This window comes from Chrysemys picta, chromosome 2 (genome assembly GCF_011386835.1).
Source record: "Chrysemys picta bellii isolate R12L10 chromosome 2, ASM1138683v2, whole genome shotgun sequence".
NCBI lineage: Eukaryota > Metazoa > Chordata > Testudines > Emydidae > Chrysemys > Chrysemys picta.
In genome coordinates this window covers 160,809,284-160,821,217 of record NC_088792.1, presented here as the reverse complement: position 1 = coordinate 160,821,217, position 11,934 = coordinate 160,809,284, and the positions used below count along the sequence as shown (strand labels likewise).

The window sequence follows — 11,934 nt, the reverse complement described above, 5'->3', positions numbered from 1 at the left end:
AGCCTAGGCCAGCCGCAGCCATGCCTCCCCTCCCCAGACCCCAAGCCGCTGCGGGGGAAAGCCTCTCACTCTCGTCTGAAGAAACTTGATATGCCCCATGCAGATTCTGGGGAGGCTGAGGAGGCGGTATGTACTATTCAGCTTCCTGAGTTCATCAGTAATCTCCCTGGAGTCCCTGATGAACCCTGGAAGCCAAGTAGCAAATACCACCTTCTTAGCTGCCCTGGAACCTGCATGGGGCATAATAAAACAAAAGCTTCCCCCCCAAAAAAAAACCCTCCACAACCAGGGGTCTGGTGGCAGCAGCAGCGCCTCCCCTGGCCTATTATACCCACTGTCCATGTTGGAGAGGCATGATTTCCCTTTACAAAAACCATGTTGACTCTTTCCCAAATTACATTCATCTCTGTGTCAGACAATTCTTTTCTTTACTATAGTTTCAACCAGTTTGCCCGGTACTAAACTTAGGCATTACCAGCCTGTAATTGTCAGGATCACTTCTGGAGCTTTTTTAAAAAATTGGCATCACATTAGCTATCCTCCAGTCATCTGGTACAAAAGCTAGTTTAAATGTCAGGTTACATACCACAGTTAGTAGTTCTGCATCCCATAATAGTCTGTATAACTCAGCTAACTGGAGTTCACTATACACTTCACTATATACCCAGTGGTAGCACTAACTTACGTAACTCCAGCCATTGTAGTGTGGGTACACCAAGCGTCCATCAATCAATCCTTTTGTAAGCTTATCCTATAACTCATTGCGAGCAGCCCCTTAAACATTGTTGTTGCTCCTCTCTGCTTTTGTTCCTGCCATTCTGGTACTGAGTTGTTCAGAACTGAACGCAAAACTTTCAATGTCATCTCATAAGGGCAGGGACTATCCCCATATTGGTTCAAGAACAGCACTGGGGTTTAGTACTTTAAAATTTATATTTTTTATATACATACATACACACACCCCGCTAGAGCACTAAATTTGTTTCTTTGGACGACAGCTATACATTTTCAAAGGTCTGTTTTCTTTATGGAGACTTGAGATGTTTTCCACATTTTATTCTTTTCAAACAAAGCCTCTCGCAAGTGCCTTATTGCTGTTATTTATTTATTTCTCCTCTCCTGGCTGGTTAAAACAGGCAACTGTTTTCCTCAGTCCCAAGAGAAAATCCTCCAAAGCTAATGACTCTGCCAGAGGTTCATTTGTTGCCGTAAAATGTCAAACAAGGTACTTTAAGGCAGTGGAATTGGCTGGAGAATGTGGCTCTACATTATTATTTAGAAAAAGAATTAAAGGTAAGTCTGTCAATTCCATGCATTTAAATGTCATTCTTGTCTGTTTCTGGGAGTTTTATGTCAGGTTGAATATAACAGGGACTCCAATAGTAGGAACTAATGGAACTGATTCTGCAGTTAAGTACCATTTTCCAGGGATGATGTGGAAATGCAGACAGGTTTGCTGAAAAAGCCACAAGAATAAAGGTGTTATTTTTATATAAATTATTTATATCGGGGGGGAGGGAGGAAGGGATCTCAACCAGCTCCAGTGCAATTGCAGGTGTGGCCAACTAATGACTTGATTGAGAAACAAAACATCCACCCAAATATTCATACATGTCTCACAAGCAAATCTCCTGTATGCACATGCTCATCCATACCCGCCTCCAAGAATATATGCATACACATACTGCTGTCTTTAGGATGAGGTTTAAAATCCAGGTCTTTACCACCCAGGGTTAAATATCTCATTACACTTTCTGCAAGTGTAGGAGTGTGTTAACCCTGGTGACGTAAGTTATAGATTTATTTGTTTAATTGCTAAAGTCAGTCTGTGTCCTGTTTGTGTCTTTATTCATTAGGGGCTAGATTCACCGCTGAGTATCAGCATGTCGCAGCACTGCCTCAGAGAGCCACAATTCCTCCCCTGCACCCTTATCTGGTGAGCCATGCCAGCAAATTAGAGGTGGAGCTAAAACTCTGCCCATTCTCTATCCCATCTTCATGCACTTGCTTCAAAGGGAATGCATCTGAAAAAGCAGGGACTGTCTCAGACACAAGGCCATGGTAGGTCTTAGCTAACCTGGGGGATGAGCAAGGCCTTAGTTACCCTTACTTTCCTACAACAAGGCCAGTCTCTACAAAATCATCCTTCTCCCCTGCCCCCCACCCATTTCTATGATAGACAAAAAACAGGAAGAATTATGCCAAAGGGCTAGAATTTTCCAAAGAGCATAAAAGGAAATTTGTTTCCCATCTCCTACTGAATTTCAATGGGATTTGAGTTCCTAACCCCATTAGGTTCCTTTGAAAAGCCCAACCAAAACCAGAACCTTTGTGAGAATTTCTTTTGTTGCCCTCATCTTGAGCTACCTAAATGCACTTTTCAGTCCAGCATGATGGTAATTGTTAAGACCAGGTTGGCCTGTCCCATCTCACTTACTTTGAAAAGGAACACGAAGACTATCCAGAAGAAATGAATTCATCTCCTGCTTTGTTCCACCTTTACGATGCTGCATACATTCTCAATGACCCCAAGGAATTACCTGTATTAATAAAAGTAATTTTAATTGCAGTTTATAATTTAATATGTCATGGGATGACCCATATGGTGTTTATTTTTAGAAACCCTCAGTTTGGAGCCGTAATGGCCACGGTTCAATATACATATAATTCTCCCTCTATCTCACAGGCCCTGTTTGGGATGGGAAGGGTGACCAGCTGTATCATTGTATGTAAGCAAAACCACATCAGGAGCCAGTGCAGTCAGAGGAGAGATTATGCTTTCGCTAATGGTTTGAAAAGGAAGCAATTATACTTGAGCTCCATCAAAGGGAGATATATATTTTTTAAATTAGAAAAGAAAAATGCTGGAACCCAACTCTATCCCTGGTGAAACTCAATCGCCTTCAGTAGAGCTACAGGAAGGATTAATTTTCCATAAATTTTCACTCTCAGTGGTCTTTACTCACTAGGGGCCCCGATCCAAAGCCCTTTGAAATCAATAGAAAGTCTCCCATTGACTTAAATGGGCTTTGCATTAAGCCCTGGGTTTATTTGTCAAACTTGCCTGGTTCAAGTTCCTCACAAGTCAAAAAACTTGGGCAAATGTTGCTGATGTTCACACACCTTGCAGGGATCCTGCACCCAGTTTGGAGTGCAGGCCACATGGATGTTCCTCTGTAGATTTGGCTGAGGTTTTTGGGTGTCTGGGTTTCTTTTAATTCTCCCCCCCCCCCCCCCAAAATGCAACTAGAAAAAAAAATGGTTCTGAGAACTGAAACCAATGTATTTTGTAAGACTGTGTTAAATGACCCATGTTCAATATACAGCTGGATTACCTAGCAAAGGATCATTATTGGGAGGAAAGGAGTGGCACACTTTTCTCAGACATTACTTTTAGGGCTGTGACTTTACACAGGACAAAACTAAAGATTAATTGTACTATTTGAAGCACCACCTTTGATATGAAGATAGTTTCACTTTGGAATTTGAAAGAAAGTCTAGGGATAGACTGATCCAATCCAAACTTCCTGTTGTCTGGATCCAGACAGCTCGTTCACTAGGATTTACAGGGGTTTGGATCTGGTATTTTACTTTGCGACAATTTCTAGAACAAGCCCAAACAGTGAACACAAAACTCGAAAATACCAAGCTCCACCCAGTTTCATGCTGACACCATATATGGCCTGTTGTAGACTAGGGAAATTTGCACCAGTTAAACTACAGCGCTGCAATTACATTGGAACAAAACATCGTGGAGACACACTGTGTCAGTGCAAGGACAGGTTTGCACCACTGTAGTTTATCCTGCTAACTCATTAAGGAGATTTGCAAGAGTGCAAACCTCTTCTTTTACTAGAAGAGCACATCTGCACTGAAGGCTTCCAATGGTGCAACCCTTTCCCCCTCACCCCCATGTAGACAGAGCCTAAGAGGCAAGATGACAAATTCTACCTGGTTCAGATATAAGAGCATCAACCCAGGGCTTTGGATTGCTCAGTCATCATCAGTGAACTTTAGGGAACCTGGTAAGAGGCATGAATGCGTCATGAAACCTGAGAACAAGTTAGTCCCCACAATGAACATGTAGCCAAGTGCATTCGGCTTGATTTTGGATTCTGTTGCTTTCCTTTTAAACAGTTATTGTGCAGCCAAATGTTGGTGAAAGGATTTGAGGTACTGCTAATAATAATAAAAAAAAAAAATACATGTATGTGAGTTGAGCAAAGATGGAGGAGAACTAAACCACCACTCATTGAGTTTCAGGGGTATTTTAAGGCTGCATCAGGAGCCAGTATAAAATTATGCACATGCTGCCTATATTCAGTACTTCCAGGAAGAGATAGGGAAGATGTGGAGGAGCGCTATTCACTCAAGTCCGAGGAATAAGGGGGAGGCTCCCCTCCCCTATCTATACAATGGGCAGAATTCTGGATCTAGATACCCCTGAACTTGGCAGTTCTTCTAAATCGAGATCTGAATTTTGCTACTCATGTTATATCTGGAGTGAAGTAACGCAACAGAAGTAAGGTAGTAATTAAATTTCTGGGCATTGCATGCAAGTCTAATGTGTTACTAAAAAAGTAATGGCACCTTCATTGTTTCAACAGGTTTGGCTTAATTACATGGCAGTTATATTTCTCTCTGCACTTATTCACTCTCAGCAAGAGTTCTCCTTACCATCTGCTGATATTTAATTAATATACACTAAGTGTCCTACTATATTATTAAATCTCATTTAGAAACTTTGTTGGTATCCCGATCCAGGGGAGATGAAAAAGGACCTCTCTCCTAGTGTTAAATTATTTAGATTAAAAAAGGGGGGGGTTGTTAATTAAGAAGAGGGAATGAGCGGGCAGGGGGACAGTTTCTTCTAGGGTGACCAGACAGCAAGTGTGAAAAATCGGGACGGGGGTGGGGGGTAATAGGTGCCAATGTAGGAAAAAGCTCCACAAATCAGGACTGTCCCTATAAAATCGGGACATCTGGTCACCCTAGTTTCTTCAAGAATAAGAGGGAAGGGAAGGGAAGGAGAATTCCTAGAGCGGTGTGTGTGGATGAGAGTTATCCAACTCCCAATCCTGAATTCTTGAAAGCTGCCATGAAGACAACTGAATGAATGTCACAGTGGCGTCTTGCTGGGTAAACTGGCATAGATATACAGTCATATCTGACAAAACACTATAGCTATCTCAGTCCCAATGCACTCACAGTACCATGTACAGTGATCACCATCATAGACCATCACCAAGGATTGAACTCAGGACGACTTCCAGCACTAAAAGCATAAGTCTCTGCCATACATAAAGTAGTAACTCCCCTCTAGCTGTAGTAGACCCACATTCTCTGCTGGTGAGCCACTAGAAGGAGCCACAAAGTTACACCTGTGCTGCAAGACCCAAGAACTGAAGTGAAAGGCTGTCAGGATAAAGAGTTTCATCCTTCAAGGCATCTCCTCTGACACAACTTTAAACAGTCTAATTTCCCTCTCCAAAAATATCATCTGCGAGATGTGTTAATTTCATTAGAATAGCATCACAGCTAAAATATGCCACTCCTCTATAAAAAGGGAGATCAAATGCAGATGTGTTTCAGGTTTGCCCAAACTAGGATGAAAACCTCATGCCTTAGGGAATAAACACAATGACTGAGATTTTCAACGCTGCCTCAGAGATTTGGGAATCCAAAATTACTTGGGCGGCTTTGATAAACTCACAGTCGTCATCTCCAGTTTCCTGAAGTGTAAAAAAAGATTAAAACTCATGCCCACCTACCTAGGCACCACCTCCCCAAACACCATACACATAAAGCAAAGATTCACACTACTCATTAGGTTTGGTGTATCAGAGACTTAACAGATCTTTCCCATCCCTAATATTTCTATTAAATATTTTTTTAAAAGATAGCTTAAACTCTCATTGTCCACTTCACAACTTTGCCATTTCAGGTGTAAACCAAAACATTTGCTGTGCCTTGTAACCAACTATATGCTTCTCAAAAAGCACAACAGGGAAAGGGCAGTGAGCCAGGGTGAAACATAGGAATAGGGCTGGGCCAACAGCAAAGCTCAAATGTCAAAAAGTAGATATTGGTCATTGCCAGTGGAGGATATAGAGGACTAATGCTTTGCTGAAGTACAGCTAAGGATATCATCCTGGAAGAGCAGCCTTTAACCCAATACTCCTCAAGTCAATATAGTCTACACTACTACTTACGTTGATGAAAGTTACATAGCGCAGGGGTGTGGGGAAAAAAAACACCCCTCCGAGCAACATAATTTATATTGACTTAAAGCAATGTCTACACCGTGCTATGTCGTCAGGAGAGCAAGCCCTTACTATCCTCAACGAGTCCTTCAAATGGGAAGAGCTCCACCAGCCATTTCTTTCCATATGTTTCCCCATCCACCACTGACTTACCTCTTTGCATCCCTGTTACAGGTTAGATGCTCTCAGACCCAGGTCATGAATATGTCCTGTCTCCAGTTGAGAGAAGAGCTAGATTAAGTCAGCAAACATGAGTGACTGAAGAAATGTGATTCTGAATTTGAGAGCTTATCCTTCTCTCCCATTGAAGTTAATAAAAAGATATAAAAAAGGATGATTCACAGCATGCTATCCCAGGCCTGCTTTTTCCACTCCCCCAAATTCAGGTTACTCTTCATTTCTCCAAATCACTTGCATCTGGGAATCACTGTGTTGCAAATCCAAAGGAATTAATACGGTTTCATTTCTTTCCTCATTAGCAAAAGAGCAAGTTTATCAAGTTCAGTCTAATTTATATTAAAAAAATAGATTGTAGAGATCAAAGTAAAAACATCTACCAAAGTGTCTTTTTCCCCCAGTTGCCTGCAGCTAATGATTCCCATTAAGGACTGAAGTTGACAGAGATGTTTTTTGTTGTTATTCAGCCTAACATTAAATCTGCTCAATGAAGTTTCTTTTCAATATATACAGGTTACTACCAATGGTGCAGCTGCAATCAAGGGCAGACTGTAAGCACTGAACAAATTGCCCAACACACATGGATTTAAATAAAAAATCCTAAACTGTTTTTAATGTTACTTTTAAATAGTTTGAAATATATTTGCAAAATTAGGTAATGGAAACTGAAAAGCTCAGTGCAAAAAAAAAAAATGAACACAAAAAACCCCAACCCACAACAAAATTAAGGACATATTTTTAAATAGCTCCCATGGCAGTGAGACAATGGCTAGGAATTTGTCCTAATGGGGAACTGAAACTTCTAGTCCAGAAGTCTGTAAACAGGCATCAATTCTATCATGTTTAGTGTCCTCAATACCAACTTTGACACACCTGGGGTGAAATCCTAACTATCTTTGCAAATCAATGGCAAAACTCCAATTGACTTCAATGGGACCAGGATAGCACCCCTTGTCAACCAAGAACATGTTTAAGTCTCTGCAGCAAGAGACTCATCCCTTCCTCATCCAAACAAATAGATAAATGGAATATTATTTGCAGCTTGCTCTTTGGGGAAAGCCTTTCATACGAGACTATAAAAACTGGAAACTTAGAAGCACAAGTGCGTCTGATTTTCAATAGGACTTGTACTCCTATATCACTTAGGCACCTTTGAAAAAAATCCTGCTGTGACGTAACATTAAATATCCCATGGCCATTTTTATAAGAGGGATTTTTCCTGCACCGTCTTTAGTCAAAATTCCTCTCATCAGCATTGTGCAGCTTCCTGTGCAGCCACTGACTACCAACTTCCACGTGGCTGCATCTCGGTAGGAAGTGAAATGTTTTTTGGAATTTTATAGGCTTTGATCCTGCAATCACATCTGCATAGGCAGACCCTTGCAGTTCCACGGACCTCCTTGCAGGCACAAGGGTCTAATCCACACAAATCTTAAAGCCGAAGAAGGGCCATAGTTTGCAACATGTGTTGGGGTGAAATTGCTAAAACAACATAAGGTATGTTTTTATAGGCAAAATATTCTCTTGAATAGAGCAGAAGGAGCACTGACATGACGCCTATCCATCAAGTATCCCTCGCATACGAACTGGGACAATTGCAGGGATAATAATTTGCAGTATTTGTACTTCACAGGTCTAATCCCAAACCCATTAAAGTCAGTAGAAAGACTTCTGATCAGCCCCTCTATGCATTCTCCTGTTTCTTTTACCATTGCCCCATAACTTTTAATAAAAATAATATATTTCAAAAAGGAGGAATTTTGTAATAAGTAGAATTATTCAGTGCATTTTACAATGACTACTGTAATTAGATACACCTGTTAAAAGCTAAACTACCAAGAGGAAGCTTTGATGCAAAATTTAATAGCCTCTCAGACCATGATAATCGCTACCAATTCCAGGTTGAGACACTCCAGGCAATTACTGGACTTCAAAAATGATCATACTGGAAAAACACTGCCTTGTGTTAGCAGCTTTGGCCAATCAGCAGTGGCTCCAACAGCTCATCCAAGTGAAAGCTGCTCAACCTTAGAGGGATATTTTACAGTCTTACCTGTGCAAGATGGTCTATCTAAACTGACTTTGAAGCAGCTTCTGCACTCCCGAGGCAAATTAAAAATGAAATCCATGAAGAATTGATAGACAACTTCCTAGAACTCCGAACAACTCTAATTATGTTACAATACCTTTCATGGTTTACACAAAATAATCTCTGAGATTTGTGGACTCCAGGCTTAGTAGAATTTCCCTAAAGAGCTTCACTTGATATGCTCTGGAAGTCTCCTACATTGCACATTAATGCAGGAAACAGTTGTCAGGTTTTGTACTGCTTAATTCATTACTTTGTTTTACTTATGCACCTCCCTGTCCCCAGTAATATGGAAATGTTTCATTTACAAATTTAAAGCCTGAATATTATTCTGTGCTCAAGTCAGTAAGTGTGCATTAATGCTAGAGAAAGAAAAATCTTAGTGTACAAAAATATGGGGCTACTAATTAAGAGTGAACCCCTGCTGATATCACTGAGTTCTGTGAAGAAATTGAAACAGATAGAGAAAGGCTGGTGCAATATTGAGGACACTGGGCTGGGACTAAGGAGATGTTGCATCAGTTCCTGAAACTGCTACTGATTAACTAGGTGACCTTGGGCAAGTCACTTAGGATAACGTGCTTTTGAAAATGTAAGTTACCTTTCCAAGCGAGTCAGACATTAAGGAGCCCATGTCCCATGGACATTCAATGAGGCTTCGGCTCTTAGGGGTTGGATTCCCAGAGGTACTTGCATCCCCACCTCCTATGGATTTCAAATACCTCTGAGAGTCTCAGCCTCTATGCTTGAGTTGCTTTTGAAAATGGGACTTTGGCGCCTAAATCTCTAAAGATATGTCTACATTGCAATCAGGAGGCAAGATTGCAGCATGTGTAGGTACACCTGAGCTAGCTTTGATTGAACTAGCTCACTAAAAATAGCAGTGTAGCTGCAGTTGCATGGGAAGTGGCATGATTTATCTGCCTAAGTATAATCCTGCCCAGGACCCAGGGCGGCTAACCCAGGGCTAAACTGCTATTTTCACTGAGCTCTCTCCAAAGCTAGCTCAAGTATGCCTTTACATGCTCAATCATGCCTCCCAATTGCTGTGTAAACATACCCCCAGGAACTTTTGAAAATGCTACCCTTAATCTCTCTGGACCTCAGTTCACCATCTGTAAATTGGGAGAAAAATAGATATTCCCACTCAGTCTTCTCGATTTAAATTTCAGGTGAATTGGGGAAGAGACTGTCTTACTGTCGATTTGTAATGTTTAGCACAATCTTGGTTGGGACCTTTAGGAGTCTCTAATATAAATAATAATTCTGCTTCCAAATAGCATTTGGGGGCTATTTCCCCCCTCATTTCTTTTTCATAAACAGACATATGCATGAAAAACATAAGCAAACAAACTCTACTCTCAGGCCTGATCTACAGTAAGAAGTTTTAGGTGGATCCACCTAGGTTTCCCAGAGGGGTGAAAAATCCACACCCCTGAGCACGGTCGTTAAGCCAACCGAACCACCTGGGTATATAGCACTAGGTCAACGGAAGAATTTCTATCAACCTTAGCTACCACCTCTTGGAGAGGGGATTACCTACCCCACAGGAGTATCCTTTCCATGTTCATAGGTAGTGTTTCCACTGATGCACTACGGCAGCCCAGTCCCACTAGCGTAACTTCACTGAAGTGGGGAAAACTGATGTACACAGAGATCAAGTGATTTGTCAAAGGTCACATATGGAGTTGGCAGCAGGTCTCCTGAGGTCCAACTCACTGCCTGATCCACAAGCCCATCCTCAATGAGAATTGGGTACCAGAGTTCATCTACATTGTCTGTTCATTCCTCCGCCTGACATTAGGGGATTCTATCCACTGGTCCTTGGGCATCCACTGCTGCGGTCAATGGGAGTTTGAGGGTGTCCAAGGACCGCAGCATAGTGTCCAGGATCTTTGCTGATAAGATAGCACAAGCATCACCATGGCAAACAGTTGTGATGTCATAAAGGCCTCTTTGTGACAATAGGAGCTGCAAGAGCAGAAGTTACACAGCAACAAGAATCCTGTTTTCATGGTATTGTCTCTAGGGAACTGGAGGGAAGGGGGGGGGAAGAAGAGGGAGGGAGAAAAAAAATCACTATAAGCAGAACTGTGTTTAACGAGACTGTTTTTCAAAGAGGTCTACGGGGAGTCAGTGCATATTTAATACTTGTTACATAATTTTTTATTGTGATATTTTCCATAGCCATTTTCATTTATCAACAATCTAGTTAAAAGCTGCTGGGTTGATCTACTTCTAATCTCAATGCCATTAAGTTGATTATTCTTATTTCTTTTCTTAGTATTAAATAAATACCTAAAATTACAATAGGTGAAGTTAACTTTCAGGAACCTGGCATTTTCCATTCAGCCTGCCAAATACATTGCCCCTCCAGATCATCTCAGCCCTGGTGAGTAACCCTCCTCCTCTTTATTCCCATGCTGGGCCATCAGCTCTGCCAGTGCACCTCAGTCCTGTCCTCTAGTCTTTGAATCATTCAGCTCAGGCCTACTCAGTCCAAATAGCTGTGCCATTATCACATTTAATGCTGTGCCAAAACTTGCCTGTGCCAAAAAAAGCCAGGGTGTTTAATAACTATAACCTTTCATGATGCAGCAGAGGTAAAACAAAAATAAAAATTCTTACTATATTTCACAGGCTTCCTTATTCGCTTTCACAAGGATCACTAGTTCCCACTGATTACTTTAAAAAATATCTTGATTTAATTATCTAATGTGAAGGAAGGGATGAGGATTAGCTGCTGATTAAAATGCTTACAGAAAATAGATATGATTAAGTGGAATAATCCTCTGGAAACCAAAAGGCTCCATCAGATAAATTTTACCATGTGGATTGCACCCAAGTAATCAGCAAAGCTTCCTACATAATTTTGCCAAGAGTGCCGACTTATTGGGGAATTCAATGAGATTTGACCTGCACTCCTGTAATAGGATAGTCTGGAGTGAAAAACAAAATCTTCTCTGTAATGTTCTCTCCTTCTACTTTTTAATGAGGCAGAATAAACTCTCAAGGATTTATGCAGCTGGATTTATGATGCAGAACTTTTCATGAGGTATTTTATTCATTAATCTTATTTACCAACCCAGTGAACAGCTGCCCTCTAGGTTGCCCTGTTCCCATTTTAATAGTAGACTCACTGTTAAGATAAAGAAAGTGTGTAATTTCTGTTGTTTTTGTATTTCCATCATCATTCTGTACTAGCAGAATGGTGCCTTGGAGCACGCTCTGTGGCAAAAATGCAGCCCCATGGCCCAGAAAGCCTCTCAGTTCAAATATTTTTTCATAAAACCAAAGAATGAAAGCCCAGAATTTTAAATAAAACGGGATGGCTCAGTTGCTGTATTGTCCTTTACTCTGGTTCAAAAGTTGTAACCATCAGATGACTGTTTGGTGCTTTGTTTG

At 41.1% G+C, this 11,934-nt stretch overlaps 1 long non-coding RNA gene across 1 annotated transcript in view; it reads right to left on the bottom strand.

Moving 5' to 3' along the window:
* Positions 1 to 1,321: 1,321 nt before the first annotated feature.
* The window catches only part of LOC135981562 (uncharacterized), a 43,879-nt gene continuing 33,266 nt past the window's right edge, over positions 1,322 to 11,934 (bottom strand). The window contains exons 2-3 of the long non-coding RNA XR_010598635.1: positions 2,438 to 2,540; positions 1,322 to 1,456 (exon numbers count right to left, since the gene is read on the bottom strand). This is a non-coding gene — a long non-coding RNA (uncharacterized LOC135981562). The remainder of the gene's footprint in view (positions 1,457 to 2,437; positions 2,541 to 11,934) is intronic.